The 15,699-nt window shown below is 40.5% G+C and overlaps 1 protein-coding gene across 4 annotated transcripts in view; it reads right to left on the bottom strand.

The window, feature by feature from the left end:
* LOC123516504 (E3 ubiquitin-protein ligase HERC2-like) overlaps window positions 1–5,312 on the bottom strand; it is a 456,561-nt gene extending 451,249 nt beyond the window's left edge. For 2 of the 4 annotated variants that reach the window (XM_045275905.1, XM_045275904.1), the window contains exon 1: window positions 5,160–5,295. The gene's annotated coding sequence lies outside the window, so the exon portion shown is untranslated. Of the gene's footprint in view, window positions 1–5,159 lie in introns of all 4 variants that reach the window. The other 2 variants (XM_045275907.1, XM_045275906.1) reach the window with 2 other exon arrangements.
* Between the last annotated feature and the right edge of the window lie 10,387 nt (window positions 5,313–15,699).

A 15,699-nucleotide genomic window follows, 5' to 3' on the forward strand; every position in this document is an offset into this window, starting at 1 on the left:
TGCACTGTGATCTCCTGTAATCCTTGGCAATGCAATGTCCTATTAGGTTCTGTGAAATCTTCTGCAGTGAACACCATTTTGAAGCTCTCATTCATTATTTCACACATTTCCTTCTCTGTTTGGTATGTCTTCCTTCTTTAATTATTTTTCAATTGTTTCCTTGTTCTTTGTTTTGCCATTTATAAACTTGTAGAAAAGTTTGGGTTCGTCTTTGCTTTTATTCACCATGTCTTTCTCAAAGTTTTTTTCTTCCTCTCTCCTTACTCTAATATATTCATTTCTGGCATCCTTGTACTGCCGTCTGTTATAGTAATTTCTCTGTTTTATGAGTTTCTTCCACATTTTGTCTTTTGTCTTTTTAGCTTGTATGCATCTAGCATTGTACCAAGCATGTATTTTTCTTAACTTTATAAACAGGTACAAATTTTTTACTCCTTCATTATATTTCTGTAAGAATATGTCATATTTCCTTTGTACTATCTTTCTGTACATAATGTTTCTCCATTCAATATCAGCAAAACAGATCCTTTAATTTTTCAAAATCTGCTCTTGCATAATTTAATCTCTCTCCTTCGTAGTCATCTCTTTAACTTATCCCATCTTCCTCCTGAATTTGCACCTCAAATGTCACATGATCACTTCTTCCCATTGGACTAAGGTATTATATGATTGGAAGGGGCTCTGGTTTCTTTGTGAATATTAGGTCAAGCAACGATGGTTCTTCTTCCCCTGTACCTTGTTGACTTCTCCACCCACTGATCCATTGCATTAACCATAGTCCACTGCAACACTTCCTCGCTCCACTGCCCAGCATTATCCATTACTTCCATCTCTCTCCAGTTTACTTTTTACAGTTAAAGTCTCTAACTAAAAGTATTCTTCTATCTCTTCTTATCATGTTATCTAGGCACTTAATCACCTCTCTTTGCATATCTTTATGTTCTTCAGTTCCCCATGTATTAGTCTTAGGTGGCACATTATGTAACTATAAATTTTCTTTTCTTCAATTCCTCTTTTTTTATTGTTACTCCCATTACTTCCACTTTGTCCTCTCCATATTGCACATCCTCCACACATATATTATCACGAACCATTATTAGCACTCCTCCTCCCCCTTTATCCTTCCTGTCTCTCCTCCAGCTATTATATCCCTCCTCTTTAAACTTAACATGGATTGGCTCTCTAGTTTTGTTTCAACGATGCACATTACATCAGGCTTTTTCTCTTTCAAATAATCCCTAACCTCCAACATGCTTGATAACAACCCATCTATATTAGTATAAGTCACTCTTAATTTCTTGCCTCCTCCACGACCTCCTCTTTCTTCCTTAGGTACCACTTCTTTAGTCTCATATCCAGAACCCTCCAGTGAAAATTCTTCTTCTCTATCTCTGTCCTTTTCTCGTTTTTTTCCTTAGCTTCACTTCTTAGCACTTTCTCCTTTTCCCTCTCCTCTAGGTTCATATCTCTTTTTATCCATATATCCTTGTGTTCAGTATCATCGGCCAGCTTCCCTTTCCTAGCCATAATTTCCTCTACTGCCACTTGGGATCTCATTCTCACTTTCATTGGTCTCCTACCCCTTCACTGTATCTTCCTAGCCTGATCACTTCCTCCACCTCCTGGTCTAGTTCTTGTGTGCTGTCTTGTACTTGTTTGATAACAGTTTTGGCCAGTTCTCTCTCTTCACATTCTCTTGTGCATTTATTTGGATTTTTCTTTTCCTTCATCCCCAAATCGCGAAGCTTTTTCTCTTATCCACTGTATCCCACACCAGATCTTCTTTCTCTTTAATTACTTCAATTACAGTGACTTTCATGTTTTCCTGAATTTGTCTCTTTACAACCACCGAAAATTTAACTTCTTCCTCTTCCTGCTCCTACTTCCACTCATTTCATAATTCTTTCAGCTTATTTTCACCCAATCCACCTTCTACCTTGTCCACAATCCCATCCTGCACTTTAACCTATAAGCCCTTTAAGAAGTTTTCATAGTCTTGGCATGTTGCTTTTAGTACGTCATTTTGTTTCTTTATTTCTTGTATCTCTTCTTTTAATCCCTGATTGATTGAACTGATCTTCTCACATTCTACCAATCTCAATTTCAGCTCTGTATTTTCCGTTGTCGGTCTGTCCTGTTTGTCCATTAGACTCAACATCACTTCCTTCATGTATCTTAACTCCCTTTCTGCATTGATCAACCTTCTCATACTACCTCATTCATCCGTGAATCCAGAAAAATCCTTGTCCATAATATCCTCAGTTATAGTAAAACTAAATTGTACTGACCCGTAGGGCTAAGCCTATAATCCATGTGACGCTGCCAAATCTATCATTACTTCAAGGAAAACGGAATAACTGTTCTTTATTCACTTTAATGGATAACTTCGCTAAAAAAATATGTAAGTGATGGACAAGACATGAAGATGCCATAGGTAAATTAAATATAGTAAAGGTGCTGGTTATAAAAGTGCTGATAATTTACCAAATATTTACTATTATGTCCTCTCAAGATACCCAGTGTAATATAATGAGTGGGGAAAAGAAACGCTGATAAGGTTGTGATGCTGTGGTGTATATCTTGTTTGCATTGGGACAAATCCTCTTCACTGTGCCTTCAGATATACCAGCTGCACCTGCTGCCCTCTTCCTTGCTTGATTTATTGGCAAAAGTGGTCCTTGCAAGTTTTTATCTATTAATTCTGTAGACAAATTTCTTGGTTTGGCTGTACAACACACAGACGAGGAAGTGTCACTGTATCCTTCTATCGTGGCGACCAAATGAGAAGTGAGTCGATATACACCTGCGTGGTGACCTGACTCCTCTTCCTTCCCCAGGGGAAATCTCGCCTCGGGTCGACTGGCAACGTCGCCTGTCCTGAAATGCCACATCGTCACACATGTCCATGAAATACCTTCATTTGACTTGGTATACAACACTTATTTGCTTCACCTGCTATTTAATTAAATAGTCAGAATATTCTTAGAACACTGTTTGTTGATAATACTGTGATTAAAGAACTATGAGTAGTATAGGTTGAATGTTTTAGTTGGAAATCTGGCAGAATGGCAAACAACGCCCTACGGGTCAGTACAATTTAATTTTACTATAGTTTCCTTAGTCTAACAGTAGTTTCAACGTACCGTTGGTTTTCACACGACTGCGTATGTTTTGATACCATCCTACATCTGGCAGCACTACTCAGTTTCATCTCTCTCTCACCCTTCTTTCCAGACATACGATCCAAAACTTATTCAATATGAAGACAGGAGAACCTATGGCCCCCTTCCCCCTTTGTATATTCGTCTAGGCCTGTCTCCAGCTCCTGTTGTAGCTTTTCCCTGCAAGCTGCTCAGATATGTCCGGTCAGCACGATGTCTACACAATGTGTTTGTTAAGTTAAACAGGTGGCCACCCGAGGTTAGGTTAGACAGCAACACTCTCACCAGGATACTCGAGTTGCCTATTCTTAATTAGAATTATTGTTTCCATTTACTAGTAAGTTGATCTGTATGGTTTGGATTTTTAAGTGACACAGACATGTTGTCTTCATGTTTACTGTCAACTGGATTAATACAATTCTGATCAAGGGTGTACTCTCTTGGAAATGTGGAGATGACCAAATAAGCCTCAATGCCAGTTCACTAGAAAATCAACTTATATACATCTGTTCATTAATAAAAATTGATTTTACCTGTGTTACTACTTAGATGTTATGTAGAAAAATATATTGTATCAACTCATTATATCTCAATGTTTACAGAATGACATTGTAGATATATTCAATATTATCCTTGTGTGAGTGAAGGGGACATGTATTGTGTGCCACCTGGTGACAACTACTAGTTCTGAAAACTCCCCATTGCTTTTATATTTACCATATTTGACAATACATAAAATGCACCTCTTTTCCTGATAATTACTCAAAAAATCACTCTGTGTCACATACCAATGTGAGACCTCCTGTAGATTAGTTTATTATATTTTCTTCACCCATACACCTGTACTAGACTGCATTACCTATAGACAAGGGTGTTGTATCATATTTTTAATCATAACATGATGTAAAGAAATGTTGAAAATGAAAACACTGCTCCCATTCACTTATGCACCAAGGATGTTGTTGACATCTCAGCAACTGGGCTGTGTTATTTGCCTTGTCTTCATGACTAGACTCCTATGCTACCTGATTTATTACGGCAATCATGTACAATAATTTTACTATTGTAATTGTTCTTTTTTTTGGGGGGCGGTTCAGCAGTAATGCTAGCTTGCTTTTAACAATACATGCTTATATACATGAAGAAGAACTTTTCTTGAATATGTTCTACTGAAATGGGGGTGCATTTTATATGCCACCAAATGCAGTATATATGTATTTTAGTGTTAAGGAGTTTAAATTATTTCATACAACCCAATCAATATACTGTATAACATGCAAGTAACAATGTTGAGGATTTTTTCTTCACGAGCAAGGATTAATAATTTTCCCTTTATTTCTTAAGGAGAAAATTTGCTAGGTATCAGTCCAACAATCAAGAAGGAATCAAGGTTAACGTTTAGTATTAGTCCTTGTCAGAAACTCATGACACAACTCTGTATTGTGGTAATATACACACTGTGCCTTGTGTTTATGATTTTTTTTTTTTTTCACCAGGTTGGCTAGTAATGACTCTTATTCATACTTTTGAAAAGTAACACCATGCTATAAACATAGTTAGATTAGGTTGGATTAGATTATAATAGGATAGGTTTTGATTGGGTTTAGTTGATCGGGGAAACCCATAATATACCAAATGTCACATTTCTTAAAATGTCTAAGGAGATAAACGGCCATATTTAGCAAAGGAAGTGACCTCTTGTTGATTTTAAAGACGTATACCTAGGTACCACTGTATTTAAAACTTGTGTGGCCTGCCTGGCCCTGCTATCACCACAGGAATAAAGACATCATGTTGCAAATAGTAATAGTTGAGGCTTATAAGATCTTGTATCATCCTTCCGCGTTATGAGCATCAAATCTCACGAGAATGACTGTGGCATTCGCTGATGGTGAGGAGGATACCCATTGTCGAGGCCTCTTGAGACCTGCGTCTCTGATCCTCTTCTCTAACAAAGTATTGTCATGTTCTCTTAAGTATAGTAGATGTATCCCTTACCTCATGCGTCCCGCTGTACTCCCGAAGGTCGTCAAACACGAACAGTAAAGTAGTGCGAGCTGAGGCAAGAGGGCCTCGGCTGGCAGCCGCGAAATCGATGTTTACAGCTGATCCTGATACTACTGCGGCCCTTCTGCCACACTGTCGGGGGAAACTTCTATCAACAAATTCTTCAGTTCAAGCACAAGTTATCACACGGGGTTACTGAATAAATACATAATATACAGAATTAGAGAATGTGTATATAGCGTAAGAAATATATATGGTAATTAAAAACAAATTTATTAATTGATCATGATCTTGATTTTAATCTTGACTTGAAATTGAGAACTGAGAAGTCAATAAGTACAGCCTGTGTACAGGCAGCGTTACATGAGTATTGAGTTAATGAGCGGGTGATTTAACTATATATAACGGCGCTGTGTGGCCTGTCCCGGTTTGATCTAGTCGCACATAAAGCACGTGCTACGTGCCCCGCGCTTCAGGGGGCCCCGCAGGGATGTGAAATGATAATAATAATAATCTGCCCTCAGGCACAGGAACCGAGACAAAATATTTACTAATTTTCCTGATTTTTTTTACATTATTATAGTTGTATATGACATTACTATATATAAATTAAAATGTGAATAACTTAATTCATTAGAGCATTATAACAAGTCTGACATTACGTTAATTTAAAGTTGTATAGGGCTACTCGCCTGGCAGTCCACGGTCGAAATCCGGAGCTTCTGCACGGGTGATGGATGCAGCTGAATCCAAGGCTCCAGCAGAAATGAATAAACGGTTATGTACAGTACATGAATATATAAGTATTGTAGACCATATTCCATGTTTTGCCCATTCCCTGAACTTGGTAGGAAAACTTGCAGCAGAATGCTGCCCAGAAGCAGCAATTTTGTTGTTGCTTTTTTTTTTTTTTTTAATAAATAGACTACAACATACCCTTTTTTTCAGTTGAAACCTCCTAGCCATACTAGCAGTGCTTTTAAAATTCCTAAGATAACTTTTTCCTCTCTTTAAAAGTAAATGTAGGATGGGGGTGATGCAATATATATATATATATATATATATATATATATATATATATATATATATATATATATATATATATATATATATATATATATATATATATATATATATATCATGGGGGGCATGCATAGGACGCGTCGCCTTGCCTACCCTATGGCGCCACTCCAGGTGGTCACGCCTCGCAAGTCTCCATGCAGGCAGGCTCCCTTCGTGCCAAGTAAATTCCAGAAGGAGGCATCGACTTGCTGCAGTCACGAGTTCTGTGGACTTTCCCTTGGCCTCCTCGATGCTGGGTTATCCCTTTCGGAGACAATCCGATATGCAAGATCGGCTTCTGGGTAGTGTGCCACATGCCCATATAGTCACAGTTGGTGTTGACAGACTATGTTGGTAATCAGCCTTGAATCAAATCTCACGGAGCAATCGCTGATTTGACAGTCATACCAGCAGTGCCCCATGATCGTGCGAAGGCATCTAGTAGCAAAGACATCAATTCGCTTCTTCATATTGGTGTTCAGTGTCCATATCTCACAACCGTAGAGTAAGACAGGGATCACCAGCGACTTGAAGATCCGAATCTTTGTCCGTCTGCACAGGTACTGACATCGCCAAATACTCGTGTTGAGCAAGTCCAAAACACCGTGGGCCAGGCCAATTTGCTGTACAACTTCCTGGCTCGACCCACCGTTGTTATACACTACACTACCAAGGTATGTGAAATTTTCTGAGATCTCAATGTCCTCGCCACACACATGGACAGACTGTACGGTTTCATCCAGTAAGCCTCCAAACACCTGAACCTTGGTCTTGGGCCAGGAAACCTGGAGTCCCAGGAGCTTTGCCTCCTCATGGAGTGCCTCTAGAACCATTAACATAACCTCCAGTGACTCAGCAAAGATTACTGCATCATCGGCAAAAACAAGATCTGTAATCTCAGTATTGCCGACAGATGCTCTACAATGACTTTGGTCTACAACTCTGCCTAGTACCCAGTCCTTGCAAATGTTGAAAAGTGATGGAGCAAGTACGCATCCCTGCCTCACTCCCGTATTCGCAGGGAAGAAGCTAGACATGCTTCCTCCACACTTCACAGCACTCACAGTTCCAGAGTAGAGGCCAGTAAATAGACCAATAATCCTTGCAGAAATCCTACGGAGACACAAAAGATCCCAGAGTGTCTCTCAATGCACTGAGTCAAATGCCTTCTTGAAATCAACATAGGCTGCAAGCATCCCCTGTCGAAACTCACATCGGCGCTCTACCGGTACACGAAGCACTAGGATCTGGTTAGTTGTTGATTTACCGAGCGTGAACTCAGACTATTCAGATCTCTGGTGTTTCAGCAGGTGACTGCAGATACGCATCAACAGCAAATGGGCAAACACTTTGCCTGGTACACTGAGCAGTGTTATTCCGCGGTAGTTGCTGCGGTCCTGACGGTCCCTTTTCCCCTTCCAGATAGGGATGACCAGCAGGCAAGACGGCATGCAACCGACGGATCATGGCCGCACCCCCCTTCCCCCCGCTTTGAGCAGCTCTGCATTGATGGTACAGATGCCAGCTGCCTTTCCACCACTTCAACTTTGCCACAGCCTCTTTGACATCATCAATGGAGGGTGCAGTTTCGTCAATGGGTGGATCAGCATCTAGCATCTGTAACCGTGCAGTTTGGAGCTGTCTGCTTGGAAGATCTGCCGTGAACAGCCACTCAAAATACTCACCCCCAATGAGTCATCTGCCCATCTGCATCCAATACGAGGCGGCCATCTGCTGTTCAAATAACGCTCACCTGAGATATAGACCTGGAGCAGAGTTTCTTCAGGGCTCGATAGGCAGGTCAGAGGTCAGTAGCATTTAAATGACACTCAACATCTTCAACGAAACCCCTCAGGAGAACTCTAGTCCTACGTGACCACGGTTCCCAGCAAGTCTGGCAGTAAAATTTTCCTCAATACTGTCCAGCGTCTCTACTGAGGCGAAGCCACTCCGTGACCTTGGGCGCTCCCCAACGCACTCCTTGGAAGCCTCAAGAGTCTCACGTTTGAAGGTATCCCATAACTCTACCGGGTCCTCGATGGTGTCGAGCACTCCAAATCGATTGGAGACTGTCACTACATACTCCTGGGCACATGTCAAGTCCTTCAGTTTCTCAAGATGAAATACAGTGTGGTCACATCTTGTAGGCTTTCTAGGTTTGACATGCAGCTTGAGTGTAGCAACAACAAGCCTGTGATCAGTTACAAAGAACTCGGCACTCCGAAAAACCCTGCAGTTTTGAAGAATTCTCCAACAAGTACTAACAAGGATATGGTCGATCTCCTTTGCTACCTCTCCGGTATTGCTATACCAAGTCCAGCGGTGCAGCGCTGGTCTCTGATACCAAGAACCTGCAATTCTTAACTTTTTGGATTTTGTAAGATTCAGAAGGAAAGAGCTGTTGTTGTTCCTGGTACCAGAGCCATGGGGACCAACGCATAGCTCGTAGCCAGCTCTCTCAGTGGCAGTGACAGCATTAAAGTCGCCCAAGACAATAAGTGCATCACGACAGGGACACTGGTCCAGTACAGAGTCGAGTTTGGCGTAGAACGTCTCCTTCTCTTCAGTTTCACTTGTAATGCAGGTGAGGTTTTAAAAAGAAAATAATTATGAAGATTTTCAATTTTTATTTCTATTTTCCAAATGGTAGCAGTAGCTGAATCAAGGCACTGTTTTTTTTATTTTTTTATTTTGGAATAGTTCATGCAAGAATATAAATACACAAAACTGCCATAAACTGATGGAGAGAATTTTCTCCCCATAATCACGTTCTTTTTCGCTTACAGTCCAGCTTGCCGGAGAGGATACACACTCACTACAAAGAAAAATACAAGAAAAAATAGTTGCATAGTATAATCCACTACTTCACACAAAGTTAATGTACTTTTAATTTTCCACCCACGCCGTTGCATTCGCGACTCGATCACTTCGTAGTTGCACAAGAAAATAACACTTAGCTTGTCTTTGGGCCACAATGCATTGTTTATGGGGAGAAATGTACCAAATGGTAACACTTCCTCAACCAAATACATTTAACATTGTCCCAGTTCCCCTGTGGGCAAAAGACACTCCATGACATAGTGGGCAAGTGTGTGCCCTGCAGGACTGTGACACAGCTTACAGGGCACAGCAGCAGCCCCACTGACCTCCCAATAGTACCTGTAACCCAGCCTGAGACGCATAGCAACAAGGTCATGGGCGGCACTCTTCCTGCCATAGGTGACACTGCTGGTGTGGGAGACATGTACATAATGGCCTGAACTGGGACTGCCTTTCCCATAACAAGTGTCAAGGTTATGAGCAATGGTGCTGCAAACATGACGTTTAAGCTGACCCTTGATGTTATTATAAGTGTGTTCAACAGGACAGTCAGCAATGTCCTCAGTAAGGGAGTGACGGGCAAGAACATCAGCTTTTTCATTATGGGAAATGCCAACATGAGAAGGCACCCAGGTAAAACATACTCTGAGATTATCTCTCCAAGAGATCAATGACACCAAGACACTTGTTGATGAGATCACAATCAGCAGGGGAAGGAGACAACAATGAATATAAGGCACCCTGACTATCAACAAAAAAGTAAACATCTTTCCCCAAAGGAAGGACAATTTGTAAACCTTCTAGCATGGCATATAGTTCTGCCCTTGTAGAGGACAGGTTGTCAGGAAGCCTCTTGGACACCTCAGTGTCAGTGTATTCAGAGGGAGAGGTGTAGTTGCGGATGAACAGGCCACATCCAGATTTGCTGCCATCCACTGAACCATCACAGTAAACATGTACAGCCTGCACCCTTGAGTAGTTAGACAATTTATGCATAAAAAAGATCTTTAAGTTCGTGTGGGAACCAGTTATATTTAGGAGCAGCAAGTTTTTCTATATCTACACTGACTTTATGAGGTCTCCAAGAGGGGGGAACCAGAGATGGTAACAACATTGAGGTAGGAGTCAAGGACATCAAATTTGGTTAGTGATGTTAAAAGCTGTCTCAAGTAAGAGTTAGCAAGGGCCCTGGGGTTAGCATGAAGGTGGGCAAGGGAACTCAAGGGTTGGCTGGCACCATTACATGCCATCCGACACAGTGCACGGCAGATGATTTCCTGCATTCGACAAACAATGGTGGGGAGGTCCAATTCTGCTCGGAGAACTTCAAGCTTTGCAGTCTTGGGGCAGCCTAAGATTACTCCCCTGCTCTCATTCTGAGTGTACTCAAGGGGTTTCAGCTGTGTTGGACTATACCGAAACAAGACTGGAGCAGCATAGTTTATTAAAGCCCTGATACATAATATCCTATTTTCACAAAATATCTTATCAAAAATACACACACGTGGACCACGCAGAGAGAGGGTAACTGTCTTTATTTGCTCGGGGTGGAGAGTGGAACTGGACTGCCTGGGAACTGGACTTCCAGGTCTTTCTCATGGTCAACTTCTTGGCTGGCCGTTTTCTCCCCCTCCCAAGATTATTGGCAGTCATAACAATAGGACTGGAGCGGAGTAATTAAAAGTGATTTGATTGACCTTACTATTGATGTTACATTAATGAAAGACATTTTTCCGAACAGCTCAGTTCTCCCTCTACCGACTGGAGTGAACAATTCATGTTAAAACTTCTGATTATATAGCGATTGACTTTAGTGTTTTTAATTCACGGCTGGTTACCGTCTCTATCTCAAACAGACATGTCTCAATACCGTCTGTGTCTGTACGTCTGCAAGTCTGGTATGCCCACGTGTGCGTCGTAGTTATAGTTATGACCTTAATATTACTATCCCCGCAATACACACACACACCTCGGTAGGAGCGTATACTGCACCAACAGACATGAAGTCTAGACTGTGCTTCAGCCTTAGTCGCATTATACGCTCATCAACCAGAGTAACCTCGGATGGCGTTCTGTAGGTCTTCCAGGCTCTATGGACGGTCGTTATAAACCAGGGATTTGAGATATCCCTACAGGAAATAATCACAGGGGGCTAAATCAGTGTGTGCCCACACTGCACGCATTTCAATGGGATTCCTGAGAGAAGCTTTTCCCGACCGACTGAGTCTGTGCGCTCACCTGATTTAGCCCCCTGTGATTATTTCCTGTGGATATTGGTTTATAACGACCGTCCACAGACCCTGGAAGACCTAAAGAACGCCATCCGAACTGAAATAGCCAATATACCGCTCAACATGCTGGAGAGAGTCAGTAGACCAAAGCTTCCGAAATCGTCTGAATCAGTGTATTGACAATGGAGGTGGACATTTAAAAGATATTGTCTTTAAAACAGTGTAAAAGTAAATCTCCCATGTTGTGTGAAAGGCATAAAAGAAGAATAAAGAAATGTGAAGTGTGAACAGGTTTTTATTTCATTCTCAAATCGGGAAGTATCCGCGCCCCACCCTGTACTCTGTGTACCACCCTGTACTGTATCACTTTCCACACCAGTAAACTAAAGGAGTTGTGCCAAGTGTTTCATGTACCCTGTCTCTCTGAGTAAGTCTGCCTGAGTGCCTGAGTCTGGTGAGTCCTCGTGCCTCGCTCCCTTTGCTAACCACGAATCTTCGCCAGAAGTATCCCTGTGTCTGTTGTCTTCCTGTCCTGTGCTCTCCTGCGCTGGCACTGTGGTAAGTGTGTTCCTGTCGCGGTTGTGGAAGCTGTGAGGACATGGGGGCGGCGTAACAATGAATTCACAAACTTTGCAATAAATTAATGGAATGATATTGTTGCGGCGGTGCAGGTAGTGAAGTTGGAGTGAGGTGGTATTTTTGAGAGAGACCAGTGGGGACCAGAAGTGATGGCTGCAGGTGGATAAAGCAACGGTGATTGGCCCAGAGGCGAGTGAATGGCAGTATTGCAAAGGAGGTGGGTATTTAAGCTGCCCTAGCCTCGTGTGAGGGAGCAGTTGTCTCTGTCCCGCTCTGTTCCCTGCTCTCGTTGTCCGTCTCCGCACTCGCCCTGTGTACTACCTTGTATTTCCCGTCTGCACTGTGTTACTACCTAAGTAAACGTAAGATGTTTCCTGCCAGTCTGCCTGTCTGAGTGAGTCTGTCTGAGTCTTGTGAGTGTGTTCCTCGCTTTCCTCGCTAGTCACAGACCTCTCATCAAAGTTATCCCTGTGCTGCCCCCGTCCTGAATGCTGTCCTGGTCTCTGCCGCTGAGAGTGAGTTACGGCTGCGGCATTGGAAGCTGAAGTAAGGACCTAGGGTTCCCTGCCTTGCTCTGTGGTTGCTGGGTGTGGGTGTCCCTATTGCTGTGTGGGAGGCAGTTCGCAACAATATTAAATTAACTTCTCTCTCCCCACAATCACGTTCGTTCGTTTACAGTCCAGCTCACCGGAGGGAGGATACACACTCACTACAAAATACAATGCACAAAAGGAAATTACATAATATAATTAATTTCACAGCCTCGCAATTGAGTTGTGGTGATTCGTGCGGTTTCCCACTTGCATGGCGGCACACACGGCTTCATACATAGCTCATAAGAATCAAGAAAACACTCACTTGTCTTTGAGGCCGCAATTAATGGGTGAAATGTAACGGTGCCACTTCCTTGAGCAAACACACATAACTTTGGGGAGCCTAGTTACATCATACGAAGAAAAGGGGAGGGTACTGTATAAGTAATTAAATTATATGACTATAAGCACTATTTCATATAAAAGTTACGTTAAATTTTACAAGAGCGGTGAGTTACTGACCTACTCAGAAGAACAGGAGGGTACTGTGGGAAAGGGATCACAGCTACGCTCTCAGGATTTTCAAAATCATTAGCAGTTGTCACAATAGGATTGGTGCGGAGTAATTACAGAGATTTTGATTGACATTGAGATTACATTCCTGAAAAACACTTTTTTGAACAGTTCAGTTCTCCCTTTACTTACTGGAGTGAAAAATTCGTTAAAACTTCTGATTACAAAGCAAAGAAATTTAATGTGTTTTAATTCCCGTGAAAAGCCCACATGTTATAAAAAAAAAAAAAAAAAATTCATGAGCTGGCTACTCTCTCTTCCAAACACGTTCGAAGTTAGTCATATGTCTGTATGTATGTATCTCTCGTGATCACGTGTGTCGCTACACTTACAGCTATGACCTTAATAACAAAAAATATATATATAATAATAATAATAATATTATTATCTCTGGCACTACATTACATCATAGGTTAGCAAAAGCTGATTCTCCAGAGACTTGCCACATCTAAAACTAAAATGGTTATTGTTAAGTATATAATTTATTTCCAAATACTTATATGATTCTACTACAATAAGCTTTTCCAAAGTTTCACAACACACCGATGACCTTCTTTTGCTTTTTTTTTTATTGGAACTATAATGGATTTTTTTTTCAGATAGCAGGTAGTGAAAAGGTCTTATACAAGGGATAAGCCAAATTCTTCGTTTTTTTTTTTTTTTTTTTTTTTTTAGCACTGCTAGGTGTATAAAGTCAGCCCCATTGCAGAAAATATATCAAGGTTGTTCAGTATTTTTAAAATGTTACTGACTGTAAAATGGATTTGCTGAAAGGATCCATCATGGATCTGATGTGGAAACTGTGTGAGTCCAGGTGGTGTGGTGTAAACTGAGGCAAAGGATGCACCAAGAATCTGCTGAGCCATATCTTTGGGATTGGATCATTGGAAACCAGATTGTCGATGTTTTTCCCTCTTATATAACCATAAAAGAGCTTAGGCTGTGTAAAATAACTTTCAAGTATGTGTTCTTCGTAAACTATCTGCCTTTGTTTTGCATAATTTCTGTATTCAAAATTCACATAATGAAAAGATTGTAATGCTTCGAGTGCAGGGAGAGAATTTATACCATGAAGTGTTCTACGTTGTTTGTAAAGCGACAAACTATTTTTCGTTTCTTAATAAGTTCTTTAGGTTTGTAATCCCATGCTTTGTACAATTTCTTTGAAGTAAAATGTCAAGGCCTCTGTGGAGCATAAGATCTTCCTAAGTCAGCCACTATGAAGATAAATTCATTACAAGAATCATTGACATTTAGATTAAGAATTCGAAGTCCCAATTTAGTACAGTGCTTAGGAAATAGTTAATTACTTTGAAATTAACCCTGGGCCAGAAAGGGTATGTATCATCTGAATCTGTCGGCGTACGTAGGTTTAAACTGGAAAACATAATCTACAAAGTATATTACAATGGTCACAATAAGGCAAATGAGGAAAACCAGTGAAGGAAATTATTCGGTCTACTTCTGTGGAAAGAAGTGTGGGTGGTCGTGTATATGTGTATGTGAAGTTTAATTAATTAACAATGGAATAACTGTTATACAGTACCATTTAACGGTAGTTCTGTGAGTGTGAGTGCGTGTTTTATAAGTAGTAAAAATCCTTACCAATATTGATGCATGACTCTTGTTTATATGCTGCAAGCTAGAATAAGTGTGGTTTAGTTTTGCCTAGCAGAGGTGATGACATGGGAGGTAGAATATGTTGCACTGGGCCTGTGGCACTGAGAACACAGAGGCAGTATTGAGACCGTGACGTGACAAGATATGTGAGAAACTGAGAATAGAGACAAAGGAAAATGAGTTGAATTCCTACGAGTAGAGTTGGCGTACGATTGGCTGTGACAGTGATAATGCCTACTCCTTGTGTCATGACTATTTTGTCCAGTGATTTGTGTACTGTTGTGTAATATTGGTATGGATATAAAAAGCATGTTTTCTCTCCCCATAATGATGTGAGCTAAACCCCCTTCCCCTGCTGGTGGGAAATACGTTTAAATATATATATATATATATATATATATATATATATATATATATATATATATATATATATATATATATATATATATACAGTGGTGCCTTAGAATACGAACTTAATAAGTTCAAAATTTTGTTCTTATTCCAAAACGTTCTTACTACAAAGCATCAAAATACATGTATTTGTAAAGAAGAAATTATAATTCGTTCCAAACGACCTCCCAAGACAACATTTTTTTTTTATTTTTCACATAATTTCTTACTATTTGCATACTATTACTATTATACTACTACTACTATTATGCTATAACTATAAAAGATAGGAAAAAAAAAGCAGGAAAGTAAGGAAATGTAATAGAATGAAAATTCAACTTCTCGTGGTCAGAAACAAGCATTACCACATCCTCCTCATGTGACTCCATCAGACCAGCACTACACACAATAAGTTTTTCTTTGATATACTCCATTCATTATGTAAAATATATCAGGGAAGTAAGCAAATTGAAGTATGAAAATTCAACTTCTTCGTGGTCAGAAACAAGCCTCAATACATCCTCTTCAGCCAACTCCATCAAGCCACCACTATGCACTCTTATCTAAACCAATAACGACATAAAAATAATGATTCCAATATTGTCATGCATCATAATGTTTCTCAACTGGTTACTTATCCATGGTTATACATGTATGTCTTATATCTCACCAAGAAATACATAAAAAATTATAACATACAGCATACTGACATAAGTGCTCTCA

Source organism: Portunus trituberculatus, chromosome 41 (genome assembly GCF_017591435.1).
Source record: "Portunus trituberculatus isolate SZX2019 chromosome 41, ASM1759143v1, whole genome shotgun sequence".
In the NCBI taxonomy this organism is placed as follows: domain Eukaryota; kingdom Metazoa; phylum Arthropoda; class Malacostraca; order Decapoda; family Portunidae; genus Portunus; species Portunus trituberculatus.